This window comes from Apodemus sylvaticus, chromosome 2 (assembly GCF_947179515.1).
Source record: "Apodemus sylvaticus chromosome 2, mApoSyl1.1, whole genome shotgun sequence".
NCBI lineage: Eukaryota > Metazoa > Chordata > Mammalia > Rodentia > Muridae > Apodemus > Apodemus sylvaticus.
In genome coordinates, this window is record NC_067473.1 from 175,484,134 (window position 1) to 175,499,761 (window position 15,628).

At 46.0% G+C, this 15,628-nt stretch overlaps 1 protein-coding gene across 2 annotated transcripts in view; it reads left to right on the plus strand.

Annotated features, from left to right (window-relative positions):
- Dera (deoxyribose-phosphate aldolase) overlaps positions 1-15,628 on the plus strand; it is a 78,089-nt gene that overhangs the window by 41,620 nt on the left and 20,841 nt on the right. The window lies entirely within an intron of this gene.

Here is a 15,628-nt window from a genome sequence, read left to right on the forward strand (position 1 = left end):
TTCCTCACCTCTTCCTCAGTCTCCCTTGTTGCCTGCTCCATGGAGTCTCTCTGTCCATGGTGCTGCTGCTGCTGTCCAGGGCAAGCCCTCCTAGTGGGTTACTTCAGCTCAGTTCTCTGTCTCTACTCTCCTTGAGCTGTTAAATGGTCTTTTCAGTGCTGATTTGATTGTGACCGCCTTTCTTCCCAACCATGTAGCTCGTTCTCCTCCAGATGGAATGCAACTTCCCCACTCTCAGGGTGTGTCACCTGCTGTCTCTTTCCCCTTCACCCCTGCAGTCAGCGCCCTTTGCGGCCTTGTGCGCGTTGGCCCCTGCCTAGAAGGCGTCTGTGGGAATCACCCTCCTCAGCACGCTTGGCTTCAGCACAGCGGGTCCAGTGCCCAGCACGGCTTCCTTCTGCCCCGCTTGATTCAACCTCTCTGCGCCGAGAGTGAGAGCTGATTTTGAGGTGCCCTACTAGGGGCCCTAACAGTGGGGTGAAGATGCCCAGCTTCCCTGGTTCAGGCCATCCACTGTGGTCATGCTGTAGATGTCCATACTCTCTTCTAAATTGTTTCGACTCTTGTGTGCCTTTTGAACGCTCTGTTGGGCCTAGTGGATGGTCCCCTGGCACGCTACTGAGTGCCAGCCTGGGCACCGAGGATGCCGCGGCCTGGCCCCTGCTGCCGGGCGCTGTACTTACTTGTAGGGTGCCGCTGTGTCCCTTAAAACCAGATCCCTAAAACTCTGGGACTGAGTAGGAATAGAGTACTTTGCACAGTGGCTCACTGGGGTGCTGGAGTTCGGTGGTCTACAGTAGAAGTCTCATTGTAACCCAGGATGACTGTGTCAGGGCCCTCAGTGTGTTAGCTAGACATGTGGTCCCTTTTTGTGTTCTTAGCCAAGGAAGAGACAACAAACTAAACATTGAGACCGTGTACCGGGAACTGCAGCCGCTTTGGGGCACCCCCTGAGGGTGCTGCTGTGTCAGTGTGCACACAAGGCCAAGGCAGCTATTGGGGACATGGCTGAGCTGCCTTGAGGGGTCTCTTACCCCAACTGTCATGCAGCCAAGAAGAAAGTATGGGAGTTCTCAAAGGTCAGCCGTGGACCCTCTGCGCGAGCTGCTCCCAGAGCGAAGGTGGTGTTAGGCTGCCTCTGTCCACTCTGCCCCAGGGAAAACTGGCTGGAAGCCACCCGCTGCCCTTGCTTTCTGTCCTGCTGGCCCTCTGCAGTGTTTATGTGGCTCTGCGTCACCATTTAACTGGCCCGTTGAGCCTGTAGCTGTGGGGTGCATCACCAGAGTCATTTTCAGTTTATTCTTCCTAAGTTGTTATTTTAGCTAGTGTAGAAAATAATGGGCTTTGTGGGAAGCTGCAGACACCAGTGGGCTCCCTTCACCTCGGCCTCCTCCCGCCCTCCCACTGTCTGCTCCCTCTCTCCCCCTCACAGGGGCCTTCCCTCCGCCTTGTGTGTATTCTATAGGCGGGAATTGCGGTCTCTTCCTCTGCCCTTCCCCTCCCCACATTAATAGTTTCTCTTCTGATTTCATAGGAGAAGCATGTAACTCCTTGTAGGAGAGGAAGCATGTGTCTGAATAGCCTCCCGTTGCGCGCATGCGCATATACACTGCTTTCCGTGTTTTTTTTTTTTCATCCAGTCTGGCTCCAGTCTTTGAGTAAGCATGACCCTGCTGGTTTCTCTGTCTGTGCTGACTTTGATTTCTTTGGCTGAATACCCAGGAGCTTGACTGCACAGTAGGTCTGTTTCCAGTTTCCCCGGACCCTTCTTTCTGGTCCATCGAGGTCACGCTAAGTTTTCTGTTTGTATGCGTGTGCTCCTGGGATTTCAAACTGCACCTGCTGGACAAGGGCTCTGGCATTGAGTTCTGTCTCATTGGATAGCTTTAATACCCCTTTATCTTCTCATCAGCCCCAGTGTTGATGGAGAAACTTGGAACTCACTAACTTTCTTAAGGTCGCAAAGCTCATGTATGCCTGCAGTCCGTGTTCGGCCTCTGGTTTTGCAGATGCGGCTGTTTCTTAAGAAGTACCAGCTCACATGAAGGCATAGTCTTTGTGAGATTTAGCATTTACAGCATCTAGCCCGCTTCACAATCGGTGTTTATCCTGCTGTTACATACAAATGAATTGAAGTATTTGTCAAATTTAGAGGGCTTTTATTTATATTTTTGTTTTAGATTTCTATATAATGCACAGACTAATCCCTACTAAAAATACTTTAATTTTTTGGATTAAAATAAAAAAAATCAACCTTACTGAGTTAAGCTTACATTCATTGGAACATGAACGTTAAGTGTCCATACGGTGTGGGTGTGAGCAGCTTAGGCAGTATGCATTCCCCTGCATCTGACTACTACAATCAGGATGTAGAATGTAGCTGTCATCCCGTGGATTCTGAGTGACTCTCTTAGTTGTAGTGCTCTGAGAGGATCCCATGACCAAGGCAATTCATAAAATGAAACACGTACCTGGGGATCGCTTATAGTTTCAGAGGGGGAGTCCCATGTCCGCCTTGGTTGGGAGTGTGGCGGCCGCCATGGAGGCAGAGGGAGAGCAGAAGAGCTTAAGTCTGGGCCTGACAAGGGCTTGGGAAGCCTCAAAGCCCACATCCAGTCACACACCTCCTCCGTCCTAAACTGAACCTCAGCGGGACCCAACACTCAGATGTGCGAACCTGTGGGTCCGTCCACATTCAAAGCAGCATAGACCCTCTGCGGTCAGTTTTCTGCGGTTCACCTGCTTCCCACCTGCATAAGCACTGATCTGGTCTTAGCAACAGCCGGCTTGGTCAGTTTAGAACATCCTGCAGCCCACATTGTAGCTAACATTTTATTTGCTGCTCCCCCAAATGAATAACTGAGAGACTGCAAGCTTTCTTACAGGCACTCTACTGCCACACAAATGTGTTATGGTTGTGAAGTTGTTCATGCCGTGGCCCTAGCCTGATGTCTGTAGGTCTGTAGGGTCTGTAGTTACAGCTCATTCTTCATCCTGATGAATGGTTTTTAATTTTTATTTTTCTCCTCTTCTGATAGAATCTTGCGGGAGTTTTGCCAGTTTTATTAGTCTTTTCAAACACCTAACTTTTTCCTTTTGTTCATTATGAGTTAAAGTGTTTTCTAGCCTCCTTCGTAAGTTCTCTTGTCATTTGGAATGTTATTTAAAGTGTCATTTAGATTGATATCTTTGGTGTCTAAATTTTGAGTGCTTTTCTGATAACCGAACTTGGGTCCTCTGTGAGAGCAGTGTATGTGTTTAGTCACTGTGACATTTGCCACCCCAGAACTATTTCGTTAAGTAGTATCTGCCCCACGTTGTCTCTTTCCTTCAAGGATCCTAAGTATGGAAGTGTCGGACAGACTGATTTTGTCCCCTAGGCTGCTCAAGTCCTGTGGGTTAATTTTCAACCACCACCACCACCACCATCATTATCACTGTTCTGAGTACTTTTCTTCTCCAAACAGAAAATTAGGAATTGCTAAGGCGTTATCATGTGCCTTATCCTTTATTTTGTATCTCAGGTTTGCTTTTCAACCAACCAGGTAAAATTTATGTCAGAGTATAGTTGAAGTTTGGAATTTTTGTTTGTTCGTTTTTTCTTTGTTTATTTTGAGATTGTCATTTAATTACAACATTTCACTCTTGTACTGAGCCCTTGTCCTTAACCTCACTGAAATCGTGTTTCATGTATATGTATGTGTATGTGTATACATACACATATATACATATATACATACATATATATATATACATATATATATATATATATATATGAACATATTTACAGCAGCCGATTTAAAGAGCCTCTTTGTTAACTTGCATGTCTGGGTTATCTCAGGGTCTTTGTCTTCAGCTCCCGACTTTCCAGAGCCTGAATAATTTCCTGCCATTTTTTGGCTATTAATAACTGGTAAGCAAGTCCATCAGTATTATATGTCAGCAGTCCTCCATCAACACTGTTGCCTATTACTTTAAAATTAAATTGTTACAAGTCTGATAATTGCACCATTTAGGTTACTGCAGAAACAGTTCTTCGGAGAAATGTAACTAACTGTGTTAGTGTGGTGCTGTTCGTCAAGTAATACCTTAGTCACGGCATTTGCATGATGGTCAGCGCTGCTATGACCTAAGTGCCTACTGTCACATTTGGGCTGAAGTTGAACTTCCTAGCTGCTAGTATTAAGAGGCGGGGCCTTTAAGAAGTTCTCACACCGGCCCTTATGTGTGGATTAATGCCATCTCCACAGGCACGAGCAGTCTGCTGTGTGTCTGACTTACTTTTGTTCGCTGTCTCTGTCTCCTGTGTGCTTTCTGCTTGGCCGTGAAGCCGCACAGTGGTCCTCACCAATGCTGTGTTCTTGGACGCTCCGGTCTCCAGGCCTGTGGTCCAAAATAACTTGTATTTGGTTTGTGCAGTGTGCAGTATCTCGTGAGGACCTTGGAGAGCAGACGGAGAGTCACCTAACTGACTCAAGTCCTATTTCTGTGTGCATCTTATTTAGTATTCTTTGAGAATAATTCCAGTGAAGGAGCGCAGTCAGAGGAAGATCTGGGCTCTTGGTTTTTTTTTACCTGCATGACCTGACCTTGTGCAATTAAATTACTGTGTTAACCAACAATTAAGGTATGAGAATACATTGAAAACTGTAAGACAATAACCTCGCAAGCAATCGCGTCTCGGCATGACTCCCACACTATCCTGTTTGTCAGAGAGGGGACACAGCTGAATTTTTCTACTAGGCTGTGGCAGACGTTGTGCAGAGGTTACTTCTCAGGAGCTGCTGTCTGTAGATCCGGGATATATGTATGTGATGTTCAGCTGTGAGTTTCTGTATCCATCCCACAGCTTTGAGGATTGATGAGAACATTAGATATGAACTCATTAGAAAAGAGATCTATAAAAGGAATCTGGTTGAGAATCACCGTTCGTTATAATCCACATTTCCGCACTTGCAAGCCTGTTGAGTCTTATACTTCTGAACCCCAGAAGCTATAACAGCCGCACATGCTCTTCAGACAGGTATCCAAACGAAACAGCACATAGCTCTAGGTTGTCGGGCAACTTGGACTCAGCTGGGCACATGGAAGAGAAGTGGAAATGAATTTTTAAGAAGCAGGTGAAAAGAACAGATCATTTACAGCTGTGCCCGAGGTTTCATACTCACGGCTTTGTTGGGCCCAGCCCAGGGCTTGGAGATGAGAATTCAGGGTACTTCTGGAGGGGGTGATGTGCATGGGCCTTCGATTGAATTAGTGGAAATCTGGGAGTAAAGGAAGAGCTGGGGTGAGGTAATGTAAGAAAAACAGGGGTGGGGAGATGTGTTCGCTTCCATCAAGTCCCTAACCGATGACAAGATAGAAAGTGCCATGCTTGGAGAAAACAGAGGCAGGAAGCCGGCTGATGTACTCCCGTGAAGGGATGCTTAGCCCAGCAGCTGCACACTGCGGGCTTTAAGAAGGCGAAGATGTAGAACTGCCTTTATCTTTGGGAAGGTAGGGCCGCCTCCCGGGCAACAGCTAACAAGCTCTCCTCCAGGTTATTCTAGACCTTATCTTCAGGAATAACGCAGGCGTGATAAATAAGGGTGGAGTGGCGAAGCACCGCAGATGCAATCGGAAAGTCATCAGGTTTGAACTGCTGATGCGGATCTGTGTGGGGAAGCATTCGCCAAAAAAAAAAAAAAAAAAAAAAAAAAAAAAAAAAAGGGATGGGAGGAGAGCGCACCTTGAAGGAATGTGCAATGAGTTGAGAACTCGGCCAGAATTTTGCTAGGTAGAGGAAATAAAAAGTGGGGCTGGGGAGGAGTGGGAGCCAGGGGTTAGCTGATATGAAAGTCCACCTACTAAGAAGAGAGTAGTGCAGGAACAGCTAGATGAAGTGGGGAAATCGGAGAGTGATGTGAGGCCAGCAAATCACAGAAGAACCAGGAACGTCCTGGGAGACTGACTCACTTGGACCACAAAAAACCAAAAAACAAAACCATGCCGTGATTAAGATCCAATTAGTACCTGAAGCTTTAATATAATTCAAATAGCAAGTGACACCAGAAGACTGTCACAAGCCACACGGAGCCCCCTGTCATGTGCTGCAAGTCTTCCTTGTTCACCGAGTACTGATCCAGATGGTGTGTTCTGATCCCCGTGGTGTGACAGTGTGGCTTTTTTTTTTTAAATGTCTTTTTAAAACAAGGTCATGTGTTTCATAAGTAAAAGCGTTTAACTTACAAAAAGAAGAGCTATTTATGAGACTCCACCACTGGAGAAAGCAAAAGAATATAGACGTGTTAGATTAAAGACTGTATGAAAAAGTCTTCCAGTTTGGGGTTGAAGGAGGGAACTGAGGTGGATTGCTCTTTGGAGTGAGAGATTTCTTAGAGCTGTTATTAGTGGTGTGGACAGACAGACAGACAGACAGACAGCATTGCAGTGGCTCACAGTGTAGCCCACATGGCAGGACTTGGGCCTCCTTATAGGTTTCAGAGGAAAAGGATGGACTCTGTGCAGATCACGTGTCTGATGCGCAGTCCCCAGGGCAGGCTGTGCCTAAAACAGCTCTGTGGGCAGGGGAAAGAATCCGGTCATAGTTACTCCACATAATTGTAATTTAGGGCACTGAGTTACTCTACTTCTGGCAGTGGTCACAGTTCCCTTATAATGGAGTGGTTTTACACAATGGCATGGCCCCTGCTAGCAACCTGTAACCGTGACCCAGAGGTTGTATTTCCGAGGTGGTCATGAGGCACTGCAAGGCAGTGGAGTATCCTGGAACTTTGTAAGACTTCACAGGTGGATCGAGAGGGGAGGGAGAGGTGAAGAACTTTTGATTAGGATTCGGTTCAGGGGAGGGAGACACAGTGAGAGAGGCACAGAAGCAGAGGGGCCACGTGGACAGGGCTTTAGAGTATAATTTTGTTTACACTTCCTCAAAGTAGGCCAGGAAGTTAAACCTTCTCTAGGGTGAAAATGAACTTGCCATTCCATCTGGGAGGATATTCAAATGCAGGCCTGCCATGATTACCCTGCCTGCCATCCGTTCCCACAAGTGACAGTTTCCAAGGGTTCAGACCCACTCCTCCCCCCATGCCCTTTGTTGAATGTGAATTACAAGCTCCAGGAAGAAAAGGTCACAGTCGGTTTCCCTGGCCTGGTGGGTGCACGGCTCCAGCCAGAACCATCAGTCACATGGCGCCTTCTCTCTGTGTGCCCAAGCGTCTTCCATGGATGCCAGCCAGACAATGGACACCTTCCTCAATGCGGTTCCATCTTAACCGATTACAAACTCAACCGCCCACTTCTAAATAAGCTCGCATTCTGAGGAGTCTAAGGTTACAATTTTGACATCTCTTGTGTGGACATATTTCAACCCATAGCAAAAGAAATAGGATTTCTTACTTCCGAGGAAAACATATGGAGTCAAACTAACAAACTTGAATTCGGCGAAAGAAGATTGATTTTTCCCCCCTTTAAGCAATATATGTTGTGTGGAATGGGGAAATCTAGTAAACATTAAATATTTTTATCTGCAGAAAGCATTTGGTAGGATTCTCAATGGGAGATTAATGGCTAAAATAAAGAAGGAGGCATTAGGAGATAAATTTGCTTATGAGCAAGCGACAGAGACATACAGGGGAAGGAAATTCCTTCCAGATTGGAAACGAGTGACGTACAACCCAGCCAGGAAGCAGTTTGGGGACCTGTGGGCTTTTCACTTTATTTTTATTGGACTTTGTAATAAAAATACAGGTCCTCAAACAGTCCAAGACGGAGTGAGTAATACCGCGAGCATCAGTAATCAAAAGTTATTCTCCATCATAAACTAAATGACTGGAAATAAATACAGACACGAGACTGTGCCACGTGCCGTAATATTATAAAGCAGGGCCAGAGACTTTCCCGTGCTCTCTTCTCTTCTGCGTGGATGAATATTTCTTTATTTGATCTCAAAGAAAAAATATTTGAGGGTTTCTAGGTTTACTTCGTAAGAACGAATAAATGAAAAGAAGATTGTATTTTTTTTTTAAATGTAGAAAGTCATGTTAACTGGAGGAACAACTGGCTGACACAAGCCGAAGGTTATACTGCCATTTCTAGAATAAAGAAGAGAGAGGCCTTCTGTGTTAAACTGCTCAGCAAGCCATTGGGTCAGAAGACTTAGGTAGCGAAGGGGCTTCCTGGAAATCAATAGCTTAGTTCTGTGGCTGGCCCTGATGGAGGTGAATGCAAAATCTGCAAATGGGAGGGAGGGAAGCCCTGCGCGGAGCCCCTTCTTCCTTTTAAATGTTAACATGGCTTTTAAAAAGTCCATAAACTTCACTGATCTCCTATGTGATTTTTGTCTTCCCAGGAGCTAGCTAGGTAAATGGGGAGTGGGGTCTTCAACTTGGAACAGCGCCTGCCACATTCTCTGTGTAGGTCACTGAAGAGACCTTCTCGTGTTCATCCATCACTCCCCAGTCACAGGTCTAAAAGAATCTTTGTATGTTGATGTTGGAGGCCTGGGGGTGCAGCTCAGTGGTGGGGGCCTGTCTGTCACGTCAAGGCTCTGGGTTCAATCCCTGGCCAAAGTTAAATAAGTAGAGATAGTTAATGCTGAAAAGCTAAGAAAACTGTTAGGATTGTAAACTGTTAAACAAACAGGCTGGAGAGGTGGCTCCGCCGTCATGAGCACGAGCCGGTTACTCTTGCGGGATGCTTGCCCTGCTGCCAGCATCTGTGTGGCAGTTTTCAGCCATCTGTGGTTGCAGTACCAGGGGACGTGACACTGTTTTCTGACCTCCAAGGTCACCAGGCAGGTGCATGGTACATAGACACATATCTACGCATACACATAAAGTAAGGGTGAATCTTTAAGATGGAAAGATGTTTGTCCAAATAATGTCGTTTTGATTGTTTTTAAAGAGTTCATTGAACTCAAGCCTCGCATTCCACCGTGAGAAAACCTGAACCACAAAAGTGGCCAAACTCAGGGAGAACTGAAACCTTAAGCCCACATAGACAGTGAAAGAAGTACTGAGGGGACGGTCTAGGACAGCACTCGTTAGCCGGACTTTTTATGAGGATCTCTTGAAGAGCTTCATAATTACACTGTTGATAATCCAACTGCCAGAGATTCAGGTGTCAGGGGTCCTGCGTGGGCGTGGCAGGAGGTGGTTAGTGCTTTTTCTGAAGTACTTAAGAAATGGCTGTGAATACTTCTGTTTAGCAGGCAGGACCCTGAACTGATGATCAGGACAGGACTCCTTCCAAACCCTGTAGTTTAACAGCTATTTAAAAAGAGTCTGGCGTCTGTAGGAGGAGAAGCCCTTGGTCCTGTGAAGGCTCCATTCCCCAGGGTAGGGGAATGCCAGGGCGGTGAGGCAGGAGTGGGCAGGTGGGAGGGGGAGCATCTCACAGAAGGAGGGGAGGGGGTATGGGAGAGGGGGTTCTGGAAGGGAAACAGGGAAAGGGGATAACATTTGAAATGCCAATAAAAAAAGAAAAAGAAAAAGAAAGAGTTTTAAGCTTGATCGGGACTCTTGGTCACCAGCACTGAACAAGTTTGTTGTTTCATAAGCTGCTTTTGTAAGTTGTCTGCTTGGTAGGTGGAGCCTACTTTCCCTGAGAGATGCTATCTCCGTGGGTCAGCTGTTCTCTAGACCAGTCCAAGGGCTTGGCCTACATCGGCCATTCTGTAGTACAGTGGAGACTGATCCCCACGCGGCACTCATTTCTGTCTCCTTGCTGTTTGTTGTCCTTCACTGCAATAAAAACAAACCATTGTTTCTTCTCCTGTCTTCTCCAGGCGCATTGGGCCTGGGGTTTGTTTGTGGTCCTGCCCTGTTCTGAGCTGTGTGGACTGAGAAGAAGGCTTTTGCGAGAGAAGGGAGACAGTGAATGCGTAAAGGGAGACTGAGCAGCTGGTGCGTGAGCTGGTGCCCATCTCTTAAGCCTCTTATGCAAGTTAAAAGCGGAGAGCCTGGCTTGCTGGGTGGGAAGGAACGGGTGTCAAGTCCACGTACCTCGTCCTGCGAACCCACTGTGAGGGAGTCGGAGAACTCACAAAGCTGTTGACTCTTATGTCTTGTTGGGGACAGATGTGAAGGAAGGCCGTTTAGCTGGAAAGTCACCGAGTCCGTGTTGCAGAGATGTACCAAAGCAGCGTGTCTCAGAGTCGCTCCAGGGTGTGTGGGGAAGAGGTGGAGGTGAGGCTGGAGAGCGGGAGGGCAGCCAGAAAGTATTTTGGAGCTTAGAATTATCTGAGGACTGAGGCTTCCTCAGAGCCGGGGCATGGAAAGCTTTTAGTTTGAGGATGGGGCTTTGAACTAGCAAGTCATTCCTCCTCCATTTATTCTTTCAGTTAGTGGAGTTGATGGAATGTCTCCCGTGCCCAACACCAGGGACAAAGATGCAACCTAACTCTAGATTCTTCCTGATGGTGGGACATTGGTTGCATTGGCATTTTGGCAGTGATATGTGTGTGTGTGTGTTTGTTTCTGTTGTGGATGGTGAGCTTTGAGGAAACTGAGGGGACTGTGTCACTGGCCAGGAGTTGAAGCCAAAAAAGCCCCACAGAGCAGGGGTGACGTGGGGCGTGTTCCTGCTTGTGTTTCTGCTGGTGTGATAAAATACCCTAACAGTGAACTACTAAGGGGAGAAGGGTTAGTTAGCTTACAGTTCCAGGTGGCAGGCCATCACAGTCAAGAGTAGAGTTAAATAAATCCATGCCGCCCATGGGTTTATACTCCTCTGCCTGCAGTGTATAATCACCTGCCTAGGAATGGCACTGCCCACAGTGGGCTTGGGCTTCTCACATCAGTTAACAATCAAGACAGACACTCCCCCGCAAGGACATGTCCCCCCACAGGCCAACATAAGCGAGACAGTTCCTTAAGATTTTCTTTCCAGGTGGTTTTAGGTTATGTCATATTGACAGTTGAACACTAACCATCAAAAACACATTAGAAGCAAAAACAGCAGAGGCTGGGAATGACTGTGTGCTGCCCAGAGCAGCAGAGGCAAGAGAGCAGAGGGTGGTTTTGACAGAACATGAGATTTAAGAGAAACGAGGTCCATTTACAATCTAAGAACCAAAGCCTCTGCTTCCCTACGTAAGACCCTCCTCAGCCCATGCTGGTTGGGTTTATTACAGAACATGGCATAGACTAGCTATCTTTTTACCTTTATGTTTATGTAGCAGGGGGAAACAATACTTTAAAAAACAAATTCTAGCAAAAGCTGCGAGGGTGAATCGGAGGCCGTTTTTCTGTTTAGAATATGTGAATGAGGTTCAGCATATAAATTTGAGGGGAGACGTGCACCGTTGTCTAGTTACTGATGGAGGAGGGAGAGGCTGAACTCGCTTTGACTTCAGTTCTCCGGTTGATGTTTTCTCGCTGTGACCCAGGAATGAGCGTGCTCGTTTGCATTCTGTGAAAAATTTATCACCAAGCGGGGCCTGGGAAGGTCAGCGTCCTATGCTTATAAGCTGCTAAATTGGGCAGGGGCAGCTGGGGAGGGTCCCAGGAGTCAATGGGTTGAGAGGGAGCATAGATCACGTCACACCGACGTGGCCGAAAGCTGTCGGTAGGATGGTCACTATCATCACACCGGTTTGATAGTAGCATCCTAGTGAATAATTAAAATATGCCTGTTTATTTTTTAATAAAAAGGAAATGCATGCAAGTTACCTCTGCGTTTGCAATGATTTTCATCACTACATCCATCACATGCTGAGGACTTTAGGACTTTTCTTAGCTTGCACATCAGATGACAAGGAAACATTCTGCTTTATTCTGCAGTATTCACTATTATAATGCCTTTCCAAGCCATAAAATAAAAACTTTTGAAACTACCTTTAGGTATTTCCAATAGAGTTGGCATGTCCTAAATTGAGAGGCTATTAAGTATATTTTTCTGCTGAAGTTATTTTTGAAGTTCACTTCTCACTTCATGTTCTTGCCAAGACCGTACACCCAGGTGTAGTTATTGCTTATCCTATTCCTGCCTGGATTTCCAACTCCAGACTCCCAGGATGTGATCTGGTTCCTCCCTACAACCAAATGTACTTTACCGTCAATCTTGTTTGGTCCTTTAAGGGTAGAATGAAAAAGTTCCATGACTTTTTCTTTATTGTTGTTGGTTGTTGGTTTTGTTTTTACTATTTATGTAATCCAAGACAATGGCTTAGAGAAAGAGCAGCTCATAAAGAGGCCAGAAAGGACTATGTACGTATGGACACAGAGAGAGACACACATGATGTCTTAGACACATGGTTTGATCCTCTTAAAGGACCCTGTTTAAGGAACTCAAGGCATTCCAGACTCCAGGAACCCAGTGCTTCCCAGCAACGTCTGAGTGAACTGAGCCTGTGGGTAGTGCAGTAACAGTAGGATTGCTCTGGGGAAGGAGGATAATGGGGTGGACACCATCATAGGAAGAACTGCCTGAGAGGAGAGAGGCAGTGAGCTAAGAGGGTTTCCTCTCCCCAGAGCCAGAAATGACCTGCAGGCTACAGAAGTATTTGTTTTGGGTGATGTAACATAGGCTGGCCTTGGCTGCAGTCTCCTAGATGTTGGGATTATAAATCTTAGAATGGCTCAGCCCCAGCCTCATAGGAGACAGTGGTTTAATGAGCAGCAGAGATGGCCTCTGCTGACATTCCTGTGTCCCAAGCAAATTCCTCTTTGTCTATCCAGTTTACTGTGGCTCAGAGGCCTGAATGTTCTGTAGGAATAAAACTCGAGTTCTGGGTTGCTTGGCATTTATTGCCAACCTCAATCTGGAGAGATACATTTTGATTTCAGCCAACCATGCATTTATGAGCTTTGGAATACAATCCGTTTTTCGGTTGGAGAATTGCATTATTAAACTGTTCAATTTAATAATTAAAGAGAGAAAAATGCACTTGGTTTATCTGTGCTGTCAACTAGGAGTTTAATGCATGCAGATAACTTGGATCTGAGTCTAAAGCCAAATATTCAAAGATACAAATAGAGAAAAGATAAAAAAAATAAAATCTCACGTAATTCCCCCAGAGACCTCACATCAGGCGAAGGGCACCACTGCAGAAAACAAAGCCAAATGAAATCACAGAACTCTTTACTGCCTGGTGACAGCCTAGTTCCCACCAAATCTTATTTCCCCCTTTACTTTATAAACCCAGATGTCTCTTGCTTCCTGGGACCATTATTGGGAGATTATGGGTAAATACTGTTCGTCTCCATTTTTGTTAATACATTGAAAAGGGAAGGTAGATGCTTGCAAAGACAAGAGTGAGCTGCCTTCAGTGTCTCTGAACCAAGAAAGCAGAGGACTGACTTCTTCCTTGGTCTTTATCAATAGGAACTTCAACTTGTCATCATACGTGTTTTCATTTAAAACAAGAGGATTCCTCTACAAATGTATTCTGCATATGATTATAACAAATAGTGGGACTTTCCCTTCATAAAAGTCCTATTTCAGATAATCAAGGTGAACTGTAGTCTAGGTTTTATTTATTTATTTATTTATTTATTTATTTATTTATTTATTTATTTATTTTAAGAAATACTACTATAAATGAAGATTGACCTGCCTCTGGAGACTGTAGGATGGAGATTTGAACCATTGATTTATAAGAATTGTCTCCTAGTGTCTCTTAGTGCAGGGATTCAGGGGACTTTTGGCAAGTTATTGGGATGCATGAAGCTGTTTTAAGACTTAGAGTCCATGGGTAATTAATTAAAGAAGAAACAGAAGAGCTGAGATTTTGGTTTCAAACTCTACAGAGCTCAAATTCAATTTGACTAAAAGACAGAGTAGAAGTTGAAGTATCAACCAAACTTGCTTTCTTTTCATGTAGTCAACTTGAGAACACATTTCCATAAGCTTGTTAGAGTAAAGTCAACAGCTTCTGCTTGGGGTGGCCTGGGATTGGTCCTAGGAAAGCAAAGCCAAAACAGAAGAGATTCACCTGAAGGTTAGCACCCTGCAATCAAGTGAAGAACGAAAGCTTGGGTGTTTGGGGAGTTCCCCTCAGCTAAAATCTGATTACCGTGTTGGGTTCTGTTAAGCAATATTTCAGCACCATCCTTTCTAACAAATGATTGTCATGCTCTAAGAACTTTGGGGGATACTGAGCCCTGCCAGCCAGGTGTACTCCCTTCTCTGAAAAAATGTGGTTTATGGAGCTGCAAAAAGGCCCAGCAGCTAAGGGTGCTTGCTGCCAATGCTGATGACCTGTGTTCAGTCCTCAGGACCCATATGTTGGAAGGAAGGAATCGATTCTTGTAAGCTGTCCTCTGACCTCCACGTGTCTGTCTAAGGTGGTTATTCCAAACTCACATTAGACTGGCAAAGGATCTCTCATCCTCATCAATACCAGACCCAAAAGGAGAGAGCAAAGACTTACTAGATTCTGCCAGGTCCTGTAGACAGAAGATGTGCTGCACGGGAAGATACTCATTTGAGCAGGCGCCATTACAATGAGCTCATAGCTCTTCAGTGTAATGCAGATGTAGGTGGGGCAGCTTTGGAAACTCCCCTGTAGTAGCTTTCAGTGTTGTTCCCTGTTCTGGTGTCTGGTGTCTGACATCTCACGTGTTGGAGCCACACAACTGAAGCCTGTGGAGTTTTACCCCTGTTTAGCGGAGGCACCGTGCTCAGCCCGTGTGCAACTACATCTGTGCAAAACCTGAGAATATCTTATTAATAATTTCCAAAAGATCCAAGCAGAGCAAGCATGGCAGCTCAGCTTGTAATGCTAGGATTTGGGAGGCTGATGCAGGAGGATTGTTAGGAGTTTGAGGCTGGTCTGGGCTGCAATAATTAGCTCCACGCTAACCTTTGTGACATTTGGTGACCTGTCTCATAAAACAAAAATCCGTTAAGTGGCGAGCCTAGGTTCTCCCTGCCCCGCCTCCACCTATGAAGATACATTACAGCATTCATCCACCAGGAGTAAGAAGCCTCAGCCACAGACGGTTGTCTTAGCACTGACCACAGTCTGAACATTGGAGATAGTCCGGTAATGTCAGAAAAAGGAGAGAAGAAGAGATGTACCCCAGGTTTGTTCAGTTCCACTGACTGAAGCCGTGCTGAGGAGCACGGATGCGGAGCCAGAGCTGGCCTTGGTCTGTAAGTGGCTGTGTGGGAGCCACCCTGTCAGGAACTCAGTCTTCATCAGGACCTCCTGCTGGTGGATCAGGGACCTGTCATGCGGTCCCCACGGGGTCTCCTAACTCCCCCTTTCCAGCTCTTCATGGCCTGGCTCGGTGTCCCTCACTCCTCTCCAGCCAGGGCCAGAGGCTTGTTGACCGTAGCTGAGTGCATGACTCGGGATGTAACAGCTGTTCACAAATCCTGCTAGCGAGGTGAAAGAGGTCATGAACCGTCCCCAAAGCTGGGCATGTGTACCTGTTGCAGCCACCCAGGCTCTCTAGACATGCCTGCTTGACTACTTTAATCCTGAAATAGGACGTTTCCCTTGGCTGCTTATGGACTTTCCCAGGAAGATGGCCCGAGTGGAGTCCCAGAGGGTCCCAGGACTGCTTTGGTTGTTGTTTGAAGGTGTTTCAGGTCACTTATAAAGCTTTTCAAGCAGGGCTCGTTCCATAATGAATGCTGAATGTTTATTAAGGGAAGTAATTAAACAAAAGCTCATGTTTAT